At 39.5% G+C, this 13537-nt stretch overlaps 1 pseudogene; it reads left to right on the plus strand.

Annotated features, from left to right (window-relative positions):
- The first annotated feature begins 332 nt into the window (after positions 1 to 332).
- LOC109372619 (60S ribosomal protein L36 pseudogene) lies at positions 333 to 648 on the plus strand (annotated as a pseudogene).
- Positions 649 to 13537: the final 12889 nt, after the last annotated feature.

Raw genomic sequence — 13537 nt, forward strand, 5'->3', positions numbered from 1 at the left:
GAAATAAAATCATACAAAGTATGTTCTAGGACCATAACTGAGTTAAAACAGAAATCAAGTCCAGAAAGATATCTGAAATATTCCAAAATATGTAGAAACCAAGCAACACATTTCAATGTCATCCACAGGTTAAGGAGCCAGTCTGATTTTGTGGGCTAAAAAAAAATCACAAGGGAACTCAGAAGATATTTTGAACTAAAGGAAAATGAGAGCAAAACATGTCAAAATTTGTGGGGTCATCTAAAGTAATGTCTAGAGAGAAATGTACAGCTTTAAGTGCTTATTTTAGAAAAGAAGAGGCCTTCAGCCGGCAGCCATTGGGAGCAGCAGCCATGGCTCTGTGCTACCCCATGGCCGTGGGCCTCAACAAGGGCCACCGGGTGACCAAGACTGTGAGCACACCAGGAACAGCCACTGCAATGCCTCACCAAGCACACCAAGTTCATGGGGAATGTGATCCGAGAGATGTGCCGCTTCGCCCCTCATGAGCGGCGTCACGGAGCTACTCAAAGCACAAGTGGGTCTCTAAGGACAAGTGGGAAGAAGTTCATCAAGAAAAGGGTGGGGACACACATCTGTGCCAAGAGGAAAAGAGAGGAGCGGAGCAGTGTCCTTCCAGCCGTGAAGATGGCAGCGGCCAAGGACTGAGCCCCAGCCCCTCTGTGTGTAATAAAACCTTTGCAGAAAAAAAGAAGAAAGATTCAAAGATCAATTGTTTAAGCATCCAGCTTGGGGAACTAAAAAAAGAAAAGCAAATGAAAAATTAAAGTTAAGTAGTTGAAAAGATATACTAAAGACAGAATGAAACAATAAAACAGAAGACAAACAAAAGACCTTCAATGACAGGCTAATGTCATATGCAAACCAGATTAACTAAGACAGTCACGTGAGCCATAGATAACAAGCATAATATTTTTGAAGTACATTAACAGGCTTTCCTCTTTTATATACCATACAGATATCCTAAGGTGTCCATCTTCCTTGAGAAGTAGGGTGAGGAATTGTTGCAGCATTAATACAAAGAGAAATAAAAGGTAGTACTCACTTGGACCACAAAATAGAATTTCAAGTCAACAAGGACAGGAAATCATCTTGAAAGTCAGGCTTTGTATGAGAGAAAAGGATTTTCTAAATTTCTTCATCTCCCTCTTTAATGAATGAAGAGGCAGGTCTGGCTGACTTGGTCATAGATTTTTACATAAAAGAGGCCAAAATCAGACAACAAGAAATGCGAAAGCCTATTTTTTCCTTTGCAAGTGACTTTAGGGAAGAGAAAAAAAAGAGAGAGGGAAGGGAAGCAGCAAAAAAAGCCAAGAACTTCCTCACCTACCTTCTCCAGGCTGAAGTCCCAAAGAGAAGGAACTTTTCACTAAGAGGAAAGGAATGTTGGGGGTAAAAGGACTGTTTGCCCTTTGGGACTCAAGAACAAAACCACTGTGCAAGGCAACCCGATGCTGATACGGCACAGTCCCGGCAGACTACAGAAGGCAGAAGAGGACAGTCAGGCAGAAAGAGGGCCTAATTATCATCCCTAATCTCTCGCTGGTGGAGTAAACCCAAAGACTTCCACATATCCTTGGGGAAAGAACAAGAAGGCAACAGGGCAGCAGACATGATGAGGGGCATTTTATGGGGAGGATCGAGGAGCCCCACAGAAGAGGCTATGGGAGGCAGCCACGTGGCACAGGCTTGAGGCAAATGCAGCATCAGGGAGAGCCGAGGCAGACCCATGCCAGGCAGTATGGACCACCAGGTTCTACCCAAGCTGGGTCTCAGCTTCCTGCAGGAGTGATGTCAGTCACAGACTTAGGAACGATGCCAATGCATTACTCAGGGATGGGGTCCACTGAATCCAGCTCACCAGTTATCAGCCCATGTAGCCCCAGGCCAGGGTATAAGTCTCCCCACAATACACTTGGATACTAATTTCAAGAGGAGCAACACCACTGTTTGCATTTGTGCTTCAAAGAGGAGGCAGAGACAGCTCACTGGCCTTATATCTACTAAAGGACCACAGGGGAAAAAATTTTTTTTCTTCAAAACTGAGTTCTCGATCTGCTTTTTAATCTGAATTCCCATTTAGGCTAAAAAGTTCAAACACTTATAAACTGAATATATGCATTGCTTATGAAAATGATGTATGTTATAAAGAGAAGGAAAATATTCCCGAGATCTCCCGAGGGCCAGGGCAGCCAGCCATGAATTCTCAAGTTCTATTTCAGGGGAAGCCCATGGGGGGCTTCTGACCGCATACCCAAATCTGTAGAAATGCTGAAAAGTAGCAGAATACAAACTGACAGGGTACTCATAGGTTATCTTAAAGAAGTTTACTTAGACAATCCCTGCTGTACCCTGAAAAAAGGCCCAGAAGGCCCCAGGAACAAGTGGAATAAGTAAGCAAGACCACCGCCTCGACATTTTTCAAAATTAATCACCATTCTTCTGAAGTAGTGTGAGCTTTGTTCCGCCCCTACATGTATTATACTTTTGCTCGAATTCTAGGCAGAGAATATACAGTGGGCATCCCTTAGTCCACTTGGCAGCCCACAATTTTCCCTCTCTAACCTCCTTCTCACAAACCCCAAGCTAAGATTCCTTCTTAGATCATGTAAACGGTAGGCATTACTATACAATCACAATCTCTTTTTACATCCTCCAATCACAGAATTATTCAGGATCTGATCACAAGATTATTCAGGTTCAACCTTTCTTTACCAAAAATCTACCACATATATATAGTTCATAATTTCAAAGGTGTCTCTGTATTTTTTTGTTAAAAGAATAACAAAAATATGAAAACTTATTTCCGCTTCTTAACTCAAATAAATAAAGTTTTACAGCATACTGACAGTATTACTAGTGACTGAATTTCCCTAAGACCTGGGGACTACAAGGGTCCCCTAAGATCAGGGATCTTATCTTATTTATCCTTGTGACCTCAATGGCTAGCATTATACTTGGAACACCGTCAGCGCTCTTTAAATATTTACTGATGTGAACAGCTGAACGTAACCTAGTTATATATTAACATTTTCAAAAAATATCATGACTTAGGATGACTCCAATACTTAGCAGACAAATGACACTATTTAATAAATCTTTAAGGGAGATAGTGAGATTACTCAAAAAGTTAAACACAGAATTACCCTATGATCCAGCAATCCCACACCAAAAGATCTGAAAGCAGGGACATACACAGATACTTGTACATGACTGTTCACAGCAGTATTATTCACAACAGCCAAAAGACGGAAACAACCCAAATGTTCGTTGACAGGCAAATGGAAAATCAAAATGTGGTCTATACATGCAACAGGAGATTATTCAACCATAAAAAAAATGAAATTCTAGTGCCAGCCGAGTGGCGCGTTGGTTAAGAGCTGGCTTGGGACGCCAGAGGACCCCGGTTCATATCCCACATATGAGGGCCAGTGACACTGCCCTCTACAGCTAAGATGCTGAACAACAGCTCAACCTGGAGCTGGGCTGCTGGGAGTCNCAAGTTCTGTAGTACTTACTGACTTTTTAAAACTAGGTATATGTGCTAGTTTGGTTGAGATAAAAACCAATTATAAACAAAAGACATCACAGGAAAGTTTAGGGGAAAATGATGTTTTAATTTAAATATTTTTTAATTAAAGAAGAAAGAAAAGAAAAGAAATCCAACTAATTGTGTGGTTCAGGGAAGCATATGCTCAAACCGGGGGAGTGGACGAAAGCATTCACAATCCTCATAACACTCTTCAAGAAAGAAATCTATCTGAAGTCTGCCTTCCTATCACCTTGCTTTTCATGACCCTCTCACTATTTCTTAGCAAATTCTTCAAATTAGTAAAACTCCCTTTACATAGATATAGATATAGATATAGATATAGATATAGACATAGATATAGACATAGATATAGATATAGATATATCTCCATTAGTTCTTTTTTTTTAAAGAATCTGATCCTCCTGCTCTAAGGCAGTTGTTCTCAGGGCTTGCTTCCTGTCTTTCCAGAACTTCCCTTTACCTCTCTTCTGTACTGACTTCCTCTTTCCTGTTTTCCTGTTTCTTCCTCGCTTTATTCTCATGTTTTGATCAAGCATTCTCCAGGCAGTCCTGAGAAAAGTTGCACTTAAGCTAATTTTTTTGAGACCATGTGTATCTCAAAATGTGTTTATTCTACCCTCATATTTAATACAAAGTTTTGCTAGAAATAGAATTCAAAGTTAAAAAATATTTTCCATTGTATCTTTGAAGTCACTGCTCTATTGAGTTCTAAATTTCAAGTGTTATGGTCAAGAATTTCAATGCTATTCAGCTCTCCTATCCTTAAGTGGTCTTTTTTTCTCTCACATCTTCTAGAATTTTATCTTTACTTTTGATTTTCTGAAATGCTGTAAGTATGAGTTTGGCCTGGGCCATTTTTATTTACCCATTGAATCTAATAGCTGACATCCTTCACTGACATGCTGTTTTTATTCTTTGGTGGTTTCTCTAGAAATCACAACACGCATATTAAACCTATCAAAGTTTAAAGTTAATCAATATCGTTACCTCAGAGGTGGATTTATCATGAAGGTACTGAAGCTTCAATTTCAGGGATCCTTATAAGCCTGGTAGAGCCCTGGCAATGTGTTCACCTTGTCATATATAGTTTATAAAATTTTGAAAAACAAGACATTTTAATTGCAGTTAATTAAACTCCCTGCCTCTGCTATTCACTGTCTCACATTTTCCCATGATGTATCGAAGTGGTTGTGGTCATTTGGGGGATAGGGCTAAACAGGGTTGAGAATATACTTAGTTTAGATTTAGGGGGATATGTTTACAAGATTTGCTTGAATAATTAAGATTAGTAAGTGACAGAACCAGTATTCTCAGGCAGTTTGCCTGATCCTAACACTTCAGTTGATTACCATCAACAGAACTTTGATTCTTTAACTTTAAGATACAATGATCTACCTTCATCCAGTTGATACTATTATTAGTTTGACACTATTTCCCATTTCCCACTTACCTCCTTACTTCCAACATACTTTTTCTGATCATTTTGTTCACCTAACCTCTACATTACACTATCCAAACGGAATTCCTTGTCTTTGCCAAACCATGCCTTTGCTCATGCAATGCTCTCAGTCTGAAATGACCTTGCCCAATCATATCTGTATTGATTCTTATTTCTTTCTGATTTGCTATTACTGACACCAGTGAAGAAAACACAAGACTCCCAACACTAATGAGACACCAATAATAAATTAATATTGTCCATCCAAACAGGATTTAAAATTAGTTGCTTCATAAAAAAAAAAGATCTTGAAATATTCTGATCTGATAGCACATTATTAAAGAAATCAGTAGAGTTTTTCCCAAATTTGACAACAATCTAAAAAATGTACGTGATATTATCAATAATTTGTAAAGTTGAAAAAAACTTTTCTAAATTCAAAATAATAAATTTCAATTGAGTATGCTAGAAAAAAAGATTAAATTATTCTGTCTATGGGAATTATAAAATCATTACCAAATCAAAAGCCAATCAGAAAGTATGCAGACAAAAGGTTTAGAGAAAAGAGCGTTAAAATAATATAAAAATGCTAATTTTATTCCTCTTGTGAAATTTGTCGGCTTTCTTATATCTGTAATTTGCTGTAATTTCTTATTTTTTTAAATGTTTACTGTCATACTTTTTATGAACTGAATTGCGTTCTTCCAAAACTCATATACTAAAGCCATAACCCCCCAATGTGACTATTTTCAGATAGGGCCTTTAAGGAGGTAAATAAGGTTAAATGAGGTCATAAGAGTGGGTTCAGCATCTGATAGAAACATTGTCCTTATAAGAAGAGAAAGAGACACCAGAGCTCTCTCTCTCTCTCTCCATACACAAAGGAAAGACCATGTGAAGACACAGCAAGGAGGAGGCTGTCCGCAACCCAAAGAGAGAGTCCTCACAGACACCACCCCTGCTGGCACCTGATCTTAGGCTGCCAGTGTACAGAACTGTAAGAAAATACATTTCTGTTGGTTAAGCTGCCTAGTCCATGGTATTCTGTATGGCAGCCCAAGCAGACTAACACAATATCTAATTTTATTTTATTTTTTTAAAGACTTTATTGGGGAATTGGGGAAGGGAAACAGCCAAGTTGTTGTCCTTGATCTTAGGTGGAGAGTATAGTGAGCTCAGCTTCAAGTCCAGTCACCATCCGGCTGCCCATGGCTGCTCAGCTCAAGGTGCCTTGTTCAATCGTAGTTGCAGGTGGACGTAGCCCACCATTCCAAGTGGGAGTTGAACCAGCAACCTTATTGTTAGGAGCATGTGCTCTTACCAGTTGAGACATCCTGCCACCTGTTGGCAGCTCAGCAGCANCAGTGAAGCAACGTCCTCCACAACTAGACTGAAGAACAAAAGGACAGCAACTTGTCTGTTCCCCTTCCCCCAATTCCCCAACGCTGTTCCCATCCCCCAATTCCCCGATAAAAATCTTTAAAAAAAAATTCTGATCCATGCTACAATATGGGTGAACCTTGAAAACGTAAGTGACATAAGCCGAACACAAAAAAAGAAATACTGTATGATTCAATACATGAGGTGCCTAAATAGTCTAATGCATAAAGAAAGTAGAATAGAGGTTACCAGGCGCTTGGGGGAGGGAGTAATGGAGCATTACGGTTTAATGGGTACAGATTTTCTGTCTGAGATGATGACAAATTTCTAGAAATGGATAGTGGTGATGGTTATACAATATTGTGAATGTACTTAGTGCCACTGAATTATATACTTAAAACTGGTTAAAATGATAAACTTTATGTATATTATGCCACAATAAAAAAGATAGTGACTATTAAATATTAAAATAATACTTCATAAGGTGCTTTGTAATAATGTACTCTACGAAGTAAAGGCTCTGACTTATCTTACTTACTGATGTGAACCTCCAACACAAAGACTAATCTGTTAATGAGTAAGCAGGTAAAACAGCTGAAATACTTAAAGGTCAATGATTATATCCTTATCAGAAGCCTTACCATTTTACACTAGTTTGAGGGCAGTGCACATTTCATTCTTACTTAGAAGTAAACTAAGTAAGAATGGATAAAAATATGTTGTCATAACAGAATTTGAAATAGCTATAGAATGACACCTGCTAAAGGTATGCTAGTTTCACAATTAAATATTTCTAAAAGTCACGAGAGGCATTCTGTAAGAAGTACCTTAACAAGTGAATATTAAAATATACATGATTTGAATGTAAAAATATGAAAGAATACAGTGAAAACAAGCCAGTTGGAACACTAAGTTCTCTAAAGAGTTAAAACAAGCTGTAGCCTTTGAGCACTCACCCTCTAGAACCATGTCTTCATAAATTTGATTCATTTATAGAGTGTTTTTGATGATAGGTAATTCTTTGTTGAAAGTTAAGTGCTCTTTTATATGAATAAATAAAGAAGGCTTTGGTTTGAACTAATACATTACTTTGACAAATGTTTATTGGAAACCCAATTATGGGTTCATAAATCAGGGTTCTTTGTGGTCCATCAGGTGAGCTCACCAATGCCACCAGATGTCACAGTGCATACCGACAAGGTAATTAAAACAGCTCCATGGAATGCTGTCCCTCTCCTACACAATGACAGTAGACCAAACAGAGGAAGAAATAACTTATTATCTTTAACATACTGAAAATGCTGTTGCAAGATGACTGGGCCATTCCTTCAAGAAAAAAAAAAAAAAAGATTGTTTTCTATTTACTGTTGGATTAAAATGACAAGGTCAAGAATGATGCATGATCTGTCAGACAGATGATTTTCAAACATTCCTCACGCTAAAAAGGGGGGGGAAACCATCTTCATACATCCCATGACTAAACTATATCCTTAGAAGAGTTATCCCTTTTTCTTTTTTTCCTTTCCTTCCTTGCCCTCCACTCGCCCTTTTTAAATAGCTGTTTTTTCCAGAAGAAGAAAGTCCTATTAATAATGCTTAGTGTACCTGGGCCAATGCACATTCAGGTGCAAATTGCGTGGGCTTGAGTTGTATGAAAAATTCCATCATAAAAGCTTGAATTCTTCATTACCAAAAAGAAAACAGTTGGCAAGACATTTCTTAAACTGAAAACTGGAAAGACTTTTTACTCTTAAGACATTTGCAAGTCGCTATATAGACCAGTGCACCGACCATGAAAAGGGTAGGGAATGAGGAATTAGATGAAAGCATGCATTTGCATATTATAGCCAACAGTGGGAACTTTCTTGACATTTGATTGTGTAAACCACAGTGAAAGATGTAGAAAACTCAGATCTGAGTGATTATCATGATATATAAAATAAAACCCAAGATCTGTCTTTTGTTAATATTGCCATATTTGTTATAATTATCTCAAACTATTTTCAATTTTTCTTTGTTGTAAGCCCTTAACTGAATCAGTTTCGCTTCCTATGGAGGCAAAGTATCTCTTCCTATGGAGGCAAAGTATTAATAGAAAGAATGATACGTATGGTTTAAGATATCTGAGTATATTCTTTGATGGAAATAGAAATTTTACGCTTTCTCGTACAGCTAAGGACTTCTGCACTTTTTGTTTAGACATCACCATTTAGCAGCGGGAACTGAAGGATCTCTGCCTGTCACAGATCACTAGACAGACCTCTGCATAATTCACCCCACACAATCACTAGTGACACAGGCCAGCACATTGGAGACTGGCCTCTGGGCCGGCCAGGCAGCTCCACGTGAAGTGCCAGCAGGGCAAGGCCACACATGCAGAGCTCCGCTACTTCTCTGTAGCGCCACTGCCCAGGCCTGCCGGCTTGGCTATTGGTGATAACATAAACAACTGAAAATGCTAGCTGTTGAGCTACTCTAATCTAAAACGCAAGAAATTGTGTCATCAAGACTGACTTACAAAGGACAATGTCTAAATACAGCTGTTATTTGTGACAGACCAAAAACGTTAACTGTTGTGTCATAGGTAAGTGTTTAGAAAGAACTGAGGTGGAAGTTGGGTGTTCTAGAGCATCTCTGATTTGAAATTACCTGGCAGCCTCATATAAAGAGGAGTTCTGCTTAAATGGGTGCCTGGAGGGCCCTGAATTCCCACGATGAATCAAGAGACTCTTTGACTGAGTTGAGTTGTATGAATCTTCATATCAGGTTAATGGACAGTTGTCCAGAACAACGACAGCTATGAATAGTGGCATGGCAAAAGGAAAAGCTCCACTGACTAACTCCCTAGTGAAACTGGTGACAAGTATTAAAAAGCAAGCAATGAAAGCCTGTGGAAATGGTCCTGAGTGTAAACATCAAATGAAGAAACATCTATTCAAGAAAACCTAGGGCCGGCCGAGTGGTTCAGTTGGGTAAGAGCTCGCAAAAGAGTTTGAGCTCTGAGCAACAGCGGTTCGAGTCCAGCCAGAGCTGAGCAGCCGCTGAGCTGCCAACAGGTAGCAGGATGGCTCAGCTAAAAAATAAATAAATAAAAATAAAAAAACCTAAAAAATTTTCTATAATATGAAAGTCTGCAGCCAGGAACACAGGGATCCCTATTCCCTGGTTCCTGGGGGGGGGGGGGGGGGGGGGTTGCGCTTACTTACTGCCTGGGACTCAGCTGGACTTCCATGTTTCTCATCCAGCCCCCAGCTGCCTGGTGCTGGGGATAAGTCCCAGGCAAATGCAGTCTAGAAGTGGGGGCTCCCTTCTCTCCTCCAACTCCTACTGTGGAACTGAATCTCCTACTGTAGGGGTGTCACCCAGAGAGAAGCTTGCCAATATACCCACCACCAACTCCAGAGCCTTGGCTCAGAGATTTTGCCTGGGGGAGAAGCAGTCATAAAACAGACAGCTCCTGCTCTCTTCCAAAAAAACCGACTTCATTTGCAATGGAGCTTGGAAAAGTTGAACCTAAGAGCACTCTGAAGAACGGTGGAGGCTGTGGTAAAAGGCAGTTGGGATGAGATTTGTGTATCTAATGAAGGAAAAGCCTAGGCTGCAAGCTGGCTAGTATGCAGGAGAGAAATGGGGAATTAGACAGCTGGGAGAAGCCTTCCTGGGGTCAGAACAAATATCAAACACTGATCTCAGAAACTATTTTGTCCAAAAAGCTGTAATTTGTTTGGATTCATTTGTACAGGAATTTATGCCCCAGGGCATTTTTGTAAAAAAAAAAAAAAAAAACCTTAAAAATACAGCAACCAGCCAGCAATTACTGAAGTTTTAACAGCTGAGTGTGGTCAGAGAAGAGTGGAAGAGAGCCCTCCCTAGCAGGGCTGCTGTCATCCCAAAGTGACTGTGGGGACACCTAAAGCTGTGCATCCCTGAGGTGCAAGATCAGAGGCTTAACACTGGGGGGGGGGGGGGAGGTGAGAACGGGGGCTTCACTAAGGCAATTCAGCTAATCCATAAACAAGCAAATAACAATGACAAGCTCCAGAATGAGGGGACCAGTATCCATAATTGCTACAATATATTATCTAAAATGTCCAGTTAACAACAAAGATTACGAGGCACGCAAAGAAACCGGGAAGTATAGCCCCTACTCAGGAAAAAAATAAAAGCAGGCAACAGAAACTTCCTGGGAGAGCCACCAGATGTACGATTTAACAGAAAAATATTTCAAAGTAGCCATTATAAATATGTTCACAAAACTAAACAAAACCATGTTTAAAGAAGCAAAGGAAGGTATATTGACAACATTGTGCCAAAAAGAGGATATTACTAAAGAGCAAGAAATTATAAAAAATAACTGAAATAAAAATATTTGTGGGGCCAGCCGAGTGGCTCACTTGGTTAAGAGCTCGCTCAAGAGTTTGAGCTCTGAGCAACAGCGGTTCGATGCCTGGCCCGATCTGAGCAGCCGCTGAGCTGCCAACAGGAGACAGGATGGCTCAGCTAAAAAAAAAAAAAAAAAAATTTGCTAGAGAGGATCAGTAGTAGATTTGTACTGGCCAAAGAAAGAACTAGTAAACAAAAAGATAGACTGATAGAGATTATGTAAACTATACAACAGAGAGAAAAAGGAAGAAAAATAAACAAAGCCTCAGAGAAATGTGAGACACCATTAAGTGCACCACCTACAGATAAAGACAATGCCAGAGGGAGAGGAGAAAAAAGATTTGTGACCAAGTGGGATTTAATCCAGGGATTCAAGGAAGTGTTAGCAACTGAAAATTACAGTAGTCCCCCCTTATCTGTGAGGAATAGGTTCCAAGACCCCCAGTGGATGCCTGAAACTGCAGTTAGTAATGAACCCTCTATATACTATAAAACACAGCATAAATACTATACATACATTCCCATACTTACACAGCATTTCACTGAATGGAAGCAATTTCCGTCTTCGCTTTGGCACATCCGAATCGCCAGCATCACTACTCTTGTGCTTTGGCACCCACCATTAACATAAGGGTGACTTGAATACAGCGCTGCGAAATCACGACAGTTGACTTGATAACTGAGATGGCTCCTAAGTGACCAACAGACAGGGAGCATAGACAGCATGGATATGCGGGACAAAGGGACAATTCACATCCTTGGCCGGAAGGTGCACATACAAAAACTAACTCACAATGGATTGAACATCTAAACATAAAAACAAACACTATAAACCTCTTAGGAGAAAAAATAGGGGCAAATATTCATGGCCTTGGATTTGGCAAAGAATTCTTAGAAATGATGCAAAAACTGAGTAGCAAAAGAAAAAAAACTGATAAACTGCACTTCATGAACATTTAAAACTCCTATGCTTCAAAGAACACCATCAAGGAAGTGAAAAAACTACCCAGGAAATCAGAGTAAATATTTTCAAATTATATATTTGATAATGTACTTGAATCTATTACATAAGAGACACTTACAAGTCAGTGATAAAAAGGCAACCCAATTAAGAAATGAGCAAAGGGGGCGGTGGGTTAGCTCAGGTGGTTAGAGCGCAAGCTCATAACACCAAGGTTGCGGGTTCGATCCCCACATGGGCCACGGAGCTGCGCCCTCCACAACTAGATTGAAATAACTACTTGACTTGGAGCTGATGAGTCCTGGAAAAACACACTGTTCCCCAATAAAAATTTCTTTAAAACAAAAATTAAAAAGGAAAAAAAAAAAAAGAAATGAGCAAAGTATCTAAATAGACATTTCCCCAAAGTATATAATGGCCAATAGTAAGTATATGAAAAGATGCCTGACATCATTACAAATACAAATCAAAACCACAGTAGGATATCATTTGTTACACATTAGGGTGGCCAGAATAAAAAAGTCAGAAAACAACAGTTTTGGTGAAGACATGGAGGAACTGGAACTCTCACTCTCTACTGGTAGGCACGTAAAATGGTGCAGCCACTTTGGAAAACAGTCCAGCAGGTCTTCAAATGATTAAACACAGGGTTATCATCTGGCCCAGCAATTCTACTTCTAGGTTTATACCCCCCATGACAAATAAAAATGTTTATCTACACAGAAACGCATACCAAAGTTTCATAATAGCAGCACTATTCATAACAGCCAAGTAGTGGAAACCACCCAAATGTCCATGAACAGACAACCAAACAAAATGTGGTCTTCATACAATGGAATATTATTCTGCATAACAGGAAATGGAGTACTAAGACTGGCTACAACATTAATGAACCTTGAAAACATAATATGTTAAGTGAAAGAAGCCAGTCACAAAAGACAACATTCTATACAATTTCATTTACACTAAAATCCAGAATAGGAAAATCTATAGACACAGAAAGTATATTAGTGGTTGCTTAGGGCTGGCAGTGGTGGAAGGGAAGATGGGAGGAGGGGTGATATTAGTGTGCTCCAGAGAAACAGAACCGATAAGATGTGACTATAAACAGAAAGAGATTTATTTTAAGGAATTGACTCATGCAATTATGGAGGCTAGTGAGTCTAAAATCTACAGGGTGGGCCGGCAGCCTGAAGACCCCAGAGGAGCTGATGTAGTTCCAGTCGGAAGACCAGAATGCCCTCTTGCAGAAGAGAGGTCAGTCTTTTGGTCTATTGGGTTGTCAGAAAAGTCATGACGTATTTTTTCTATGTTTTTCATTGCAAGAATGCGTCATGACTTTTCTGACAACCTAATTTTAGGCCTTTAATTGATTGAATGAGGCACCCATGTTATGGAGGACAATCTGCTTTACCCAAAGTTCACCTATATCTAAATGTTAATCTCATCCAGAGATGTTTCTTCATAGAAACATCCAGATAATATTTGACCACATATCTGGGCACTGTGGCCCAGTCAAGTTGACACACAAATTAACCATCACAGGAGTAATAGATAAAGGTGCAGAGTTTCTTTCTGAGGTGATTAAAATGTTCTAAAATTGACTGTAGTCATGGTTGAACATGTCTGTGAATACACTAAAAAACATTAAATTGTACAGTTTAAATAGGTGAGTTATACGTCAATTATATCTCAATAAATGTTTTTTGGGGTTTTTTTTTTGGGCCGGCCGAGTAGCACGTTGGTTAAGAGCTGGCTTGGGACACTAGCTCTGAGCAGTGGGGCCCGGGTTCAGATCCCACATGAGGGCCAGTGATGCTGC

Source organism: Hipposideros armiger, unplaced genomic scaffold (genome assembly GCF_001890085.2).
Source record: "Hipposideros armiger isolate ML-2016 unplaced genomic scaffold, ASM189008v1 scaffold_650, whole genome shotgun sequence".
Lineage (NCBI taxonomy): Eukaryota > Metazoa > Chordata > Mammalia > Chiroptera > Hipposideridae > Hipposideros > Hipposideros armiger.